At 40.2% G+C, this 10,942-nt stretch overlaps 1 non-coding gene across 1 annotated transcript; it reads left to right on the forward strand.

Annotated features, from left to right (window-relative positions):
• The first annotated feature begins 7,322 nt into the window (after positions 1-7,322).
• Trnas-cga lies at positions 7,323-7,397 on the forward strand. The gene has a single exon. It is a non-coding gene; the product is annotated as a tRNA-Ser (tRNA).
• The last annotated feature ends 3,545 nt before the right edge of the window (positions 7,398-10,942 follow it).

Consider the following 10,942-nt stretch of genomic DNA (forward strand, 5'->3'; position numbering starts at 1 on the left):
GGATAGCCTCGCGTCGTTAAGAACACTGCTTCTTCACCTCTACCCCCTCCCCTTTGATAGGTGTGTAGTTCTTATCTCCACATCGATTCTTTCCAGACAGTAAATGATAAGTGTACCAAATGCGGTTTAAATCGGTCCAGTGGCTTAGGAGAAGGTGTGGAACACACACACACACACATTCTTACAAAAGGACATACGTAGATCCATTTTCATAATTTGTATGGCTTTGTTATCCAACGCAGGACACGTTTAATATCGTATGGCGCCTGTAGCAGTGAGATCCTCTTCAGCAAAAAGTACCCGTATTTACTTTCAAAATATGCGTTAAGGTATTTCACTGACATGAGCACTTACAAATGCTGTACATTTATATTTTTGAACCATTATGAGCTAAACATAATAAAAATTACTCAAGGCAATAAAACTGTCCGTGACAGATTTCTCTAAATAGGAAAGGCACAGCAAGGAGAACAGCTAGGAGAAATTACAGTTACGAATAATCAATCTGTATTAATATAAAATTTTGGACTACTTTGTTGTTAGACAGTGTATCACTGAAAAATGCGGCCAACGCATTCTTACTCTTGTTTCCAGTGAGTGATAAGAACGGGAAACACACTGTTTCTCGTTTTTACTTTCGTTAAAATCATTGCCAAGAAAAAGAGACAGTCGCCATTGCAGGCGTCAATGTGTGTAAATTATTTAGAAACTGATTTTTTTTCAAACATTTTTGTCATCTGTCTTCTGACTGGTTTGATGCTGCGCCGGTCACCTAGTCATTCTGAATGGTATTTAAAATTTTTATATTGTTTATTCACTTTAAATTTTTATGTAAAGTTTAAGTACAGGGTGTTGCAAAATTAATACATCATTTTCACGTAACCCATGTATAATATAGAAAAACATATATCTATACAACAAGGGCGCATGTGAGGCATTATAAATCATTAAAGTTCAAAGTGGCTACCCTGTACATCATTACAAACAGACGATCTTTCTGCCGTAGCTCGGAACACGCTTCGTACTTAGTCAAGTTTGATGTTGTTAACTGCCTTCACAATCCGATCAGGCAGCTGACACAGGGTACTGATGTTAACCTTGTACACGTGGGAATTGATTTAATCTCAAGTGAAGAAGCCAGGTGGTAAGGTCAGGTGGCCAAATCTGCAGTGAACCTCTATCGATCCACTGTCTATGCAGTTGAGGTAATCTCCAAGAGTGAGAGAAAAGTGGGGAGCAGCGCCGCCCTGCTGATACACAGCGGAATTCAGAATTCCGTCAGACTCCAGTTGAAGTTCCAGGAAAAGGTAACTGTGACCCGTTGTCGTCTGATCTGCAAAAGTGAATGGTTTATAAATCATTGTCTTGGACATCGGCTAATATCCGGCAGTTGTGGAGGTTCACAAAATGTGTCCTTGTCTCAGTAGAGGAGATTACTTAACACGTTTTGATTTTCCATATGCTACTAAAAATCAGCACCCATTTCCAGAAGGGTGGCACAATCTTCCTCCTCCAGATAATGCATTAGTAATATGCGATACGCCATCTTTTTCAGCGTAAAACGAAAAGTACATCGAACAGTGGATAGTGGGATGTTGAACTCATGGCCCAACCGACGAACGGAAGTGCGTGGGGTTTCTTTCAGTGACCTCCTCAATGCTCCGGATTACGTCGTCAGATACTGATGGTCGTCCAGGACGTTTCTCCGAATTTATTGACTAGAAAAACTATTTCCATATTTTTGACAGCTCACACAACTTCTCGGATATTTTAGGAAACAATGGCTGCTCTTTCTTCTACGGACAGCATCTCAAAGACCACTGAAATAAGCTTTGATCACAGTAATGTTTCCATGAAAATGGATCGTTAATTTGGGATACCCTGTGTAATGCATTGTGACCTAAGTGTCGAGTAGGATCTTAGCTTTGACGAAGGTTTTTCCGTCCTGTGAAACGTGATCTGCTGAAACATGCCCACTATGTTCCTACTGTGGGCAAGCAATAGCAAGCATGGGAAAGAAATCACGTGTTAGCTGCTGGTCATCGCCAGACAGAACACTGGCTATGTCCCCTCCTTCCAGCTATCGAAGATGTGAATCCTCTCCTGCACTTTTCTCGGGCTTGGTTCTGGCACCGAAATTAACTTCATGATAACCTCAATACCGACAAGGCTCGCACCCCTATAACTCATAAACTGAAGAACTTTTAACTTTCATTTGAAAAAAATCCCTTCAGTTACCCAGATCCTTCCCAATCTGACCAGTATCCTTCGACTCCTGTACAATGGGGCCCACCACTAATTTCTCTGCTGCGCCTTCATCACAGAGTAACACTTCCACCCAACATCCTCAACGATTCGTTTGGTATATTCCAATTTCTTACTGTCCCTACAGTTTTACTCACTACAGCTCTCTCTGGTACCATGGAAGTTATTGCCTAGTACCATGGGAGTTACTCCCTGATGTCGTAACACATGGCCTACCGTTTTGCCCCTTTTACTGATCAGTGTTAACCTCTAGTGACATGGAAGTTATTTTCTGTTGGTTTAAAACATATCCTACCTTCCTGTCCCTTCTTGTCAGTGTTATCCTCTTGGTCCTCTTTCGCCGATTTTTCAGCGGAACCCCTCACTTCTTATCTGTCAGCTTAGTTTTCAAAATTTCAGCTCTAGCACCTCATCCCAAACGCTTCGAGTCTCTTTTCTCAGATTTCCTCCCAGTCTACGAGTCAATTTCATTCAATGCTGTGCTCTAAACGTACATTCTCAGAAGTATCTTCCTCAAATTAAGACTGTTTTCTGATACCAGTAGACTTCTCTTAGCCATGAATTCCCTCTTTCCCTATTATAGTCTGCTTTTTATGTCTTCCTTGCTTCGTCTGTCTTGTGTTGCTTCCAAGATAGTTGAATTCCTTCTTTTCGTGGTCACCAATTTTGATGTTGAGTCTACAACTAATGTCATTTCTGTTACTCATAATTACTTTCGTTTTTACTTTTCGGTTTACCCTCAGTCCATAGTACACTTTATAGACTGTTCATTCGATTCAGTAGTTACCGTAATTCTTCTTTTGTTACTCTGAGGGTAGCAATATCATCAGTGAGACTTATCATTGGTATCCTCTCATCTGGAATTTTAGTCCCAACCCTGAAAGGCCCGAGAGTCTTATACCATTTTACATTGCGGGATGTTCTTCTAAGTCAATCAGACCTATGAAGGTGAAGCTGATTATAAATTATTATAGTTCCCGAAAAAAGTGAAATGTATGGCATTATTAATTTACAAAGTTCTGGATAGAACAGCATTATTTTAAAAGCGGAACTGCGCCATCCCGTGAAATGTTACCACACACCGAAGGCGAAAGCACGATCTGCGTCGCGCTTAGTAGTGGTGTCTGGAAAATTAACACTGTTTCGTCCGAGAATGGGAGTGAGAGTGAACCTAATGGCACATCGGAACATGTGAAACACTGAAGCACGGATGAAAACTTTACAGAAATTCGTTGAAACGTGGCAAAGAAAAATATTTTTAAGTAACACTGTGAAAGAAACGTAAAACAATATCGTTAAAATAGCGACAACTGATCTGTACTGTATCCACTTTTAACTCAAACGTGTATGTCAGGTTATGTAAGTCTTCTGGTTTTCTAGGTGTTTCACTTAATGGACTGCGTCATTAGTGAGAGAGTATGTCGGCATTATTATTATTATCATTATTATTAGTAGTAGTAGTAGCAATAGTAGTAGTAGTTGTTGTAGTTGTGTTGTAGTTGCAGGTGTAGTAGCAGCAGTTGTTGCTGTATTCATCCGTAAATCACTTTCGCAAAGATATTGAACATGTCACGGTATTACAATTTAAGAACAATAAGAATAACGTAATTTGTGTATACAGACATTTACGTACTTACAGGTCTAGTTTGACAAGGAATCGGAGGGTAGCTGGCCATGCCCTTGTTATACGAACTATCCTAGTCTTTGCTTGGAGAGATGTAAGGAAGCAACGGAAAACCTAAATCAGCATGGTCGGATGAAGACTGGAGCCTTCACCATGCCGAATACAAGGCAAGACTGTTTAAGACAGAACCACTTCATTCGATTCATCCTTAGGACACAATACTATTCTACAAATGAGTCCTTTAATAGTGCAGAAAGATAGTGGCACATTGTTCGTTTGTTCCTGCCTTCCAGTCACTGCACACAGTACATGCACTACAAACGTTTTTCATAACACAACTCTAAACACACTATCAGCTGATGTCAGGACGATAGTGACGATATTTGGTTTCCATTTTGTTCCCCACAACTTCCCAACTGCGAGTCTAAAAACCGAGATAGCATGCATCTATAATGAGTGAGATGTTGAGCTCAGAATAAGAATAAGGTGTTAGTATCATACTTTACAACCCTTTGGGAGAAAGGTTTTCCTTGAAAAACAGAAGTGAATAGAGTGTGAAAGTGTTATGTGAAATGATAGGTGTTACTATCGTTATTATTATTTGTGTGTTAGGACATTTTTTACCTGATACTTCACCGTATCGAAAAATGCTGACATATTGCTTAACAGGTAACTGTTTAGCTGCCTTTTGAAATAAGCTCTCTTTAACCTCCTTCGGCAAGATATTATATTTTTTTACGCAGCTTCCCTTACATTCAAAAATTTTGTTTTGAAATAGAAAATTTCAGTAGCAGAATTATTTTCTTCAGGATATTTCAACAAGATTGGGAAGTGAACGTGAGTCTTGAGCAGAAAGAGGTAATATGTTATAGATTGAAATAACTCACGCTAACAGTGATGAAATTGTTTCCTTTCGGCTGCAGTTTACGATTACGCTGATTTAGACCCGACTTAACTTCTATCATAAAGTAAACCTTTTGAATCCACTGATCGTTCGTTAGCTCTTCTCAAGGAGAGCTGCTTTAATACTTATTTAATTCATGTTAACAAAACGCTCCCTCTTGGTAATCAACGTATCTTGTTATGCAGTAGAGCATCTGCGTACTCACGCTCCTTTTCAACTAAGAATTCTTTAATTTGGTGGAGATTAAAAGCTTTAGCTATAATGGAGTTGATAATCTTGATCATCAATTCCACAACTTTGAAAATTTCTTCTGCAAATATCTGCACACAAATCACCTCCTGATGAATGATGCAGTGGTAAGTATTTCGTGATTAATTTTCTTCTTTAAATGTAGAAGCAAACACTTTTCACACGTCGATCATACTTTTATTCCGTTGTTGAAACTGAGACAATTTGTCGAGTGAAATCTAATTTATTTCAATGCACTCAGATTATTTGCTATATCTTCTCCATGTGTTTGACTTTTGAATGTAAATAACAGTAAAAATTCTTATTTAGGAATTTAGATGAAACAAATACTAAAAAGAAGTGAAGCTTGGCTGTCATGTATGTAACAATACTTGCCAACTTACAGCTGAAACCAATTTAACATCTTCGACTTATTGGTTGGTTGTACTGGAAAGCATTTCAACAATGGAAATCAATTTTGACTGTTTTATCTTTCACTGTTTCAGTAGACAATGGTAATTCTTCAATTATTTTTAGAATATCTGCTTTGTTTTTAAAATCCCGAAACAGTGCTTCGAATTCCGTTATAAAACAAGTTTTTATCAAATCATTGTCTGCATAACGTTTTCCCCTCTTAGCAATCTCATGAATAATCACAAAACTGGCAGTATTAACATTGTTGGAAAACAGCATCCAGTAATTAAATACAGTATTTTAGTTATCTTGAGTTTCCTGAAGTTCCTCAGCCGCTTTAATCCTTGCATCACCAACAGGATATTTGGTGTTAACTGACACTTGTTTCGTTATAAAGTATCTGTCTCAAAATTTGATTTGTTGTTACGAGATAATTTTTCCGAGAAATAAGAGAGGTCGGCAAGCCATTTAAGTTTTGAATAAAAGCAAAAGTCTCGGTCCATTCAGTTTTAAATTCATAGTTTTTGTCTTTACTTTCCTTTTGTTTGTTCTTTGTAGCCATGTCAAACAGGGAACCTAAAATATATTTAATTTTGTAATAGCAAAGCCACCAAAGCAAACTAATTCCAGTTGGTAAACTGACGAGTAAAATATCAGCGGAATTTGCAGAGTATTATAAAAATACAGATAACTTTATGCCTCGTCATCTACTCTCGGCTTTCGGACGCTGCTGTTGTTGTAGTCACAAGCGATGGCGGTCGAGTTTAGGCTTGTTCTGCGCACCTAAGTCTCGCATTCTCCTACAGCCAATGAACGTTCAGTAGTGTTTTGAGCGCTCTGTTGTGCATGTCGTACCCAACGCGAGCATTAAATGTGACTGTAGCGAATTACTTAGAGAATTTTTATTCCATTTGTTGCGACTTGTCATGGCCGATGATGGTTGTAAGTGACAAATTACACACAAGCAAGTAAGAGACATCATTTGCAGAATACACGCTCCTATCAAGCGCAAAACACGTGTATGCGCTGAAACGGGACTTGTTGGACTGTTCCATATTTTTCTCATTAAATTTGCGGTACAAGAGAATTAATTTTGAGAGTGTTTTTTCCGCAGAAATAAATCAGTTGGTAACAAGCAGCAGACAATGGACCAAATGGCGTTTATTTATTTTATTTAGTGTGTATTACATAAAATACTCGGGTTAAACTATCATGTCTCTGAAAAATGCCGATTTTAATGCCTGTTGATGAAATGGGGACCCGCATAATTTTTCCCGCCGTTTGATAGTGTTTCTTGTGCCACCATAACTACTTTGATTTAAATACAATGAAGTATCATCAGGTTACCTTCCATTCGGAATGTGGGTGCACTCATCGACTGTTATGCGGCTTATAAATTATAGAGTGCAACAATCAGTCGTCCTTTTTTAGATTTTATTACGCAAATCCAGATTTCGGCTAGTGGCTAGCCATTCTCAATGCACTATTGAATACAAAAATTCAAAGAAATGTGACTGATGCCTGAACAACAGGGACTTACATGCATCGTGAGTAGAAAGTAGTGCATTGAGAATGACTAGCCACTGGCGAAAATCTGGATTTGAGTAATAAAATCTAGAAAACGACGATTGATTGCTGCACTATGCAACTTACAAAACAATTAAGTATGCTACCAAATAAGCAGGATTGGGATGTAAATGTTCTTCCGCCTTCAGTTCAGTAGCGTGGTATTGTTTCGGAACACTGGGTTAAACCAAAAATTGCCATTCAGAGTCAAGTGGACCATTTGCTACCCCTCTTTGGCGCTCGTTTTTGCCGAACTTGTTCTGCGTGACCTAGGAGGAGAGGTACTGGCGGAATTAAAGCTGTGAGACGGGGCCTGAGTCGTGCTTGGGTAGCTCAGTTGGTAGAGCACTTGCCCCCGAAAGGCAAAGGTCCCGAGTTCGAGTCTCGGTCCGGCACACAGTTTTAATCTGCCAGGAAGTTTCAAGTTTGAAATAATTTGACAGATACTCCTCCGCCCTGACCGAGTTCACTTGTAGTGTTTTTTGCCGAACTTGTTCTGCGTGACCTATAGTCATTAAATTTAATACAAGTGGAAGGCATGGGTTAGGTACAGTTACGTGTCTCCATAAAAGTCCACTGGAGCCAGGTCTGTGCTCCCCTCTTCCTTTCCATAATTACGTGGTGAAAGTAGATCCTGTTTATTAGAGAGTCCATTTGTCATGATGTATAATATGAGAGCCCCTGCTGTTTCATAAGAATGGGCATTAACTAGCTCCAATAGATACATGGTTAAATGTCCAAATGCTACAGGTAGTCAATAAATATCAATTAATCGAGATCCTCTACTGATAATTTCCTTCCATTATCATTAACAACTTAAAGAATAAGAAAAACCCAAAGTAAATAAACCTTCCCAGAAAATGGAAAATAGGAACTGATAAAATATCCCTTACAGACGTGAGACAAACCCCAACAAATCAGTCGCATGCTGGGTCAACAAATAAAAATAATTAAAGCTCTATGCTCTCTATTAAGCCCTGCATAGGTGCCTTCTGCAGTGGTTATAAAGATTGGGTTATTCGTTGCCTTCAAATTTTTACGGATAAGTTAAACCCACCTGCTAAAAATTATTAATACCCCAGCAGTAACTCACAGGGGCCTGTAATTTCTTGGAGCACACGGCCTTTGTAAACCAATACTACAGAGGGTAACTTGCAGAAACATTAGGACACGATAAGCGACTGTAAGCATCCTACCAGGTAGAATTTTATCGGTACCAATGGTAGGAGTGTTACGTTGCACCGCGTACCGCAACTGTCGCTTGGAAGCAGCAACAATACAATCCCCGTTCGTTTCTTGACCAGCGCGAACCGCCATCCTTCGTGGAGCGGACAACAGCACTGACAATTGCATAGTGAGGTCGATGACAGACAAGGTCACTCGGCTCGTGCATTACTTGCACGCGTCTCCCCCATGTTTTCAGTCCGACTCAGTTTTCGTAGCTCCTAAATGACCAAGACGGCAACGACTGGATGGGAAGGTACAGCTGGTGGGGAAACCTCGGAGAGGGATCATAGCGCTTTGGACGGCGACATGTGGAACGCTTTAATTATAAATCTAGTCTTTTCTGCGGGGAGAAGCGCTTGGAAATAATACGTTGTAGACACGATGAGAATATATATCTACTGCTATGTCGCTACTCCAGAAGCCACCTTACGGTGTGTAGTGGAGGGTACTTTGTGTAACACTATCACGTCCTCGTTTTCCTGCTTCACGGGGAGAACGATCGCTGGCAAACCTCGGAGTGGGCTTGAATCTCTCTGATTTTATCTTCATGGTCTTTCCGCGAGACATACGTACGAGGAAGCAATGTATCGACTGATTCTTCCATAAATGTACGCTCTCCGAACTTTAACAGCAGACCATAATGTGATGCAGAACTCTTCTCTTGCAGCGTCTGTCGCTGGAGTAAGTTGAGCACCTCCGTGACGCTTTCACGCTTACTAAATGAACCTGCAAGGAAACATGTAGCTCCTCTTTGCATCTTAAGTTTCCTCTACCAGTCCTATCCCCCCCCCCTCCCTCCCCTTAAACATGGACCTTGCCGTTGGTGGGGAGGCTTCCGTGCCTCAGCGATACAGATAGCCATACCGTAGGTGCAACAACAACGGAGGGGTATCTGTTGAGAGGCCAGACAAACGTGTGGTTCCTCAGGAGAGGCAGCAGCCTTTTCAGTAGTTGCAGGGGCAACAGATGGATGACTGACTGATGTGGCCTTGTAACATTAACCAAAACGGCCTTGCTGTGCTGGTACTGCGAACGGCTGAAAGCAAGAGGAAACTACAGCCGTAATTTTTCCCGAGGGCATGCAGCTTTACTGTATGGTTGAATGGGGATGGCGTCCTTTTGGGGAAAATATTCCGGAGGTAAAATAGTCTCCCATTGGAACTCCGGGTAGGGACTACTCAAGAGGACGTCATTATCAGGAGAAAGAAAACTAGCGTTGTACGGATCGGAGCATGGAATGCCAGATCCCTTAATCTGGCAGGTGGGTTAGAAAATTTAAAAAGGGAAATGGATAGATTAAAGTTCGCTATAGTAGGAGTTAGTGAAGTTCTGTGGCAGGAGGAACTAGACTTCTGGTCAGGTGAATGCAGGGTTGTAATTACAAAATCCAGTAGGGGTAATGCAGGAGTAGGTTTAATGATGAATAAAGAATAAGAGCGCATAGTGAACGCATTAGTGTACTCAAGATAGAAGAGAAGCCCACGCCTACCACAGTAATGAAAGTTTGTATGCCAATCAGCTACGCAGAAGATGAAGAGATTGAAGAAATGTATGGTGCATTAAAAGAAATTATTCAGATAGTGAAGGGAGACGAAAATTTAATAGTCATGGGGGACTGGAATTCGATAGCAGGAAAAGGAGGGGAAGGAACAGTAGTACGTGAATATGGAATGGGGTAAAGAATGGAAGAGGATTCCGCCTGGTAGAATTTTGCACAGAACATAAATTAATCATAGCTAAAACTTCATGAAAGAAGGCTGTATACAAGGAAGAGATCTGAAGATACTGTAATATTATATAATGGTTAGACAGAGATTTAGGAACCAGGTTCTAAATTGTAAGACATTTGCAGCGGCAGATGTGGACTCTGATCACAATTTATGTTTTATGAATTGCAGATTAAAACTGAATAAACTGCAAAAAGGTGGGAGTTTAAGAAGATGGGACCTGGATAAACCGAAAATACGAGAGGTTGTAGAGAGTTTCAGAGGGAGCATAAGGAAAAGATCGACAACTGGGGAAGGAAATACAGTAGAAGAAGAATGGATAGGTTTGAGAGATTGGATAGTAAAGGCAGCAGAGGATCAAGTAGGTAAAAAGAAGGGGGCTAGACGAAATAATTGGATAACAGAAGAGATACTGACTTTAGATGATGAAAAAAGAAAAGATAAAAATTCAGTAAATGAAGTAGGCAAAAAGGAATACAAACGTCTCAAAAATGAGATCAACAGGAAGTGCAAAGTGGCTAAGCTGGGGGGCTAGAGAACAAATATAAGGATGTAGAGGCATATATCACTAAGAGTAAGATAGATGCTGCCTACAGGAACATTAAAGAGACCTTTGGAGAAAAAAGAACCACCTGAATGAAAATCAGTTCTAACCAAAGAAGGGAAAGCAGAAAGGTGGAAGGAGTATATAGAGAGGCTGAACAAGGACGATGTACGCGAGGGCAATATTATGGAAATGGAACAGGACGAAGATAAAATGGGACATATGATACTGTGTGAAGACTTTGACAGAGCACTGAAAGGTCTAAGCTGTAACAAGGCCCCGGGAGTAGACAACATTCCATTAGAACTACTGATAGCCCTGGGAGAGCCAGCCATGACAAAACTCAACCATCTGGTAAGCAAAATGTATAAGACAGGCGAAATACCCTTAGACTTCAAGAAGAATATAATAATTCCAATCCCAAAGATAGCAGGTGTTGACAG

The sequence above is a fragment of the Schistocerca piceifrons genome, chromosome 5 (genome assembly GCF_021461385.2).
Source record: "Schistocerca piceifrons isolate TAMUIC-IGC-003096 chromosome 5, iqSchPice1.1, whole genome shotgun sequence".
Classification (NCBI taxonomy): Eukaryota; Metazoa; Arthropoda; class Insecta; order Orthoptera; family Acrididae; genus Schistocerca; species Schistocerca piceifrons.